Raw genomic sequence first — 3,792 nt, forward strand, 5'->3', positions numbered from 1 at the left:
AGCACCAAAGAGGAAACAAGGACACTGTGTGCGCTGGCGCCCGCCTGGCGCCCACCTGGTCTCGATCGTCATGGCTCATGTCATGAGAACCTCGCGAGGTTTGCCGTGCCTTGATCTCTCCGCCCCTCGCGAGCCAGCCTGGTGAGGCCACTTCTGAGGTCTTGTGTCGTCCGCCTCACGAGGCTTGGCCCCTCGCGAGGGTCTTGAAAGCTTGTTGGTGAAGCTGGGCCGTACGGGCCCGCTCGCAGAGCCACGCCGTGGGCGCAGGCAGGCATATCTGGGGACCCCCGTTCCCAGAACGCCGACAACTACCTCCGTCCTAGTTTATTAGTCCCCTTTGTAATTTGTGCCAAATTTTGACTAAATATTTAACTTCAAAAATGTTATGGCATGTCAACAAAAATTATACTATCGCTGTTCCGTTTCGAAAAAAAACATATAAGTTGTTACTTCTTACCCAAATGATCTTTATATCCAACAGACACAAAATATCCATTCGACTGTTCGAAATTACTTTCACTGCTGATCTGATGTCAAGGTAATTGCTGCATCGCCACCAAAACCCACCATCTCTTAAGCTAAAGTAGACCGAAGGCACTGTAGAATCATTTAGGACGTGAGCTTGTCAATCTAAATGTGGAGGGACACCAGCTTAGCCCCGGCCAGCAGCTTGGGCGGAACTTTGAAGAAGGTCAGCTCCTGCACGGCGACGTTCCCGGGATCCCTGCTACTTGTCACCTCCATTTCCACCTTGACGGTGTCGGTCCTGCCTTTGGGCTCCCCCGGCGTGCCATTCGCCCACAGCTTGGCCACGTAGTGCGGCAGTGGGGATGCCCCCGCTCTGATGCAGATGACCGACATGGCGATAGGCGCACCGATGTCGAGCATGCCGCCAACCAAGAAAAACTCGCGGTCGTCCTCCTCCATGAACAGCAAGAGCCGTGGCTCCGACAGTGGCACTTGCAGCTAGAGCGCCTTGCCGTACTGGATCCTGTGCACGGGCATGGGATGCATGGTGCTGACGTGGTGGGAGAGCACCGGCGACGGGCCTTCGTAGCCGCAGACGGGCACGGGGCATTTGCAGGGCACGAGCGGACACACGCTCTGTTGATCGGCGAGCTTGTCATAAGTGACGTAGAGCCCACAACCTTCGTGCGGGCACTCCACCCTACTTGAGGAGAGGACGACGTCCACTTACGTGTTCTGCACGTCGAAGCCACCACCGCGCTCGCACTTCTGGCACTGCCGCTGGTTCCCGGGGCGCTCGACGCGGCAGTCCGCGCAAGCCAGGTGCCCTCCCTTGCACTTCACAAATCAATCGAACAACACATCAATCAAGAAACCTGCACCTTGCTCGATCAGCCGAACGGACGAGGTGTATTCGCACCTCATACACTGGAGGCTTCAAGGGGCGGAGGCACAAGGGGCAGTGGAGCAAGGTGAGGTCCATCGAGACCATAGAGAGATCCATCGTCGGGTCCTGTTCCGTCTGCATGATCTCGCCCTCCTCGTGCACAACCATCTCTAGCTTTATTAGGGCCGGGGCATTACAAAGCTTTACCGTCACATATTCATACTACTTCAAGGTGCATTAAATCAACACATGCAAGTATCAAAAGGAGAGTCACGGCATGCATGCAAGCGTTGTAATTAATGCATCGGTAAACGCAAATTATTGAAATATATCGAGTGCAGTGCTTTGATGTGTCGCATCAACCGTACAAGACCGAGAAGTTTGATTGCTACAACACCCTCTTGCCTTAACCGCACCTGCCTTTGGCTGCATGACACGTGGGCCACCGACCTGTTGGGCACACCTGTCATAGATGCAAAGGCAGGAGCAGTAAGTCAATGAAGCTGCGTCCCTCCCTCGCCCATGAGTGTGGTGGCTGGCAGGACTAGGAGAAGCTTTCGTTCGCTACACGCTCTCCCTCCCGCACGCGGTGGACATGCAGCAGTTCAATCGGTGTCAGATGGCAAGAAGCATACTGTAGTACTCCTCCACTGTAGTAGTACTCCATCATTGTTCGACTTCCCGAAGAGGCGAAGAGCCAAGCGCAGCCTGGACACTCGTGTGGCAGTTTCATGTGTAGGGTAGTATAGGATAGCGTGTACCGTGCCTGTAAGCTTAAAATCGTTGGGGTCGGCTCCATGCTATTTTTTTATTAAAGTAATCTTCTGGCCCTACCTATCATCCTGGTGATTCTAGTTTGCATGCTCATCTGGTCAAGACAGGAATATATATTTTAATTTGTGGTGGGGTAAATGTTAGAGGTTGCAGCAAATGGAGTATTATAAACTGCGGGTCTTTCAGCCAAGTTTAGAGGCAACCATGTGGGGCCAGTGCTATCATGTGTCGCGTCAACTCGTACAATGAGGAGAAGCTTGATTTTACTACTACGCGCCTTCTCCCTCACCCATGCGTGTGGTGGCTCGCAGACAAGGATAGGCTTTTGCTTATAGTACTACAACAAGCTATCCCTCCCGCTCGCGGTGGACGGACATGCAGCAGTGGATTCGATACTGTAGAAGCAGTAGGAGTAACATCATTGTTCGTCTTCTCAAAGAGGCGAAGAGCCAAGTGCAACCCGAACGTGGCAATTGCGAACCTTGGAGCACGCATATAGCCAGGCTCTTGCATGAGACAAAATTGCTATGTGAGCCCACTATTGTAGTACTTGCTACTATATCCCTGTAAACAAGAAAGGAGTATTTGCCTTTCTAGAGATTTCAACAAGTGACTAGACTACACCGAGACGGAGTACATATGGAGCAAAATGAGTGAATCTACACCGTAAATAAATACGTAGTTCTCTCGGTTTCCTCTCGGCCTTGTCCGCGGTGCACAATATTGAGTATACTATCATCTTGAAATTTACGAAGTCACCATAGGCACCTCATCGTCGACGGGAACGTCTCCTGACACGCGATAGACGCGAGCGGCAGTCGCCTCTATAGGTGCTTGAATGCCAAGGAGGGAGAGGGTAGCAGTTCCCGAGACGTTGAACGGTCAATGATGCATCCTCAAATTACATGCAGAGGGAATTAATTGGAGAAGCATGATAGAGCCAGCACGATGTGAATGCAACAGAGTTTGGATTCTCATATAAAGGCGCCCCACCACTCCAATCCATATACTCCTTAGTCTCTACACAACACTGCTCACTCCAATCCAAAACCAAGTGACCAGAAGCCAGAAGCACCTATGGAGGCGATGGACGCGAGCGGCAGTCGGCTATGCCAAATCATCCAAGGCGCCGGCCTGCGGCCCCGCACCACGCAACGTTTCCAGACGGTGCTGGCGACCGCCGGCGTCGTAGCCCTCGCCTACGCCAGCTTCACCTCTCGCATGGACGACATGATAGTCAACTCCATCCGCAAGTTCGCTGCCGTCAAGAAGCGTGTAGCGAAAGCTCCTACTAGTCCAGCCAGCCACCACGCTCATGCGCGAGGGAGGGACGCAACTTCATTGACTTACTGCTCCTGCCTTTGCGTCTATGACAGGTGGGCCCAACAGGTGGTTGGCCCACCTGTCATGCAGCCAAAGGCAGGTGCAGTTAAGGCACCGGAGCTCAGTTCACAAGGGAGAGGGCATTGTAGTAATCAAACTTCTCGGTCTTGTACGAGTTGACGCGACACATCAAAGCACTACACTTGATATAAGTCTTCTTACACATTTCAAATGTACTACAACATACAATTGTATGTAGACATATTTTGCTTCGTATGTAGTCACTTGTTGCAATCTCTAAAAAGACTTATATTTGAAAACGGAGGGAGTACAACGCATGC

Source organism: Triticum aestivum, chromosome 7D, assembly GCF_018294505.1.
Source record: "Triticum aestivum cultivar Chinese Spring chromosome 7D, IWGSC CS RefSeq v2.1, whole genome shotgun sequence".
Lineage (NCBI taxonomy): Eukaryota > Viridiplantae > Streptophyta > Magnoliopsida > Poales > Poaceae > Triticum > Triticum aestivum.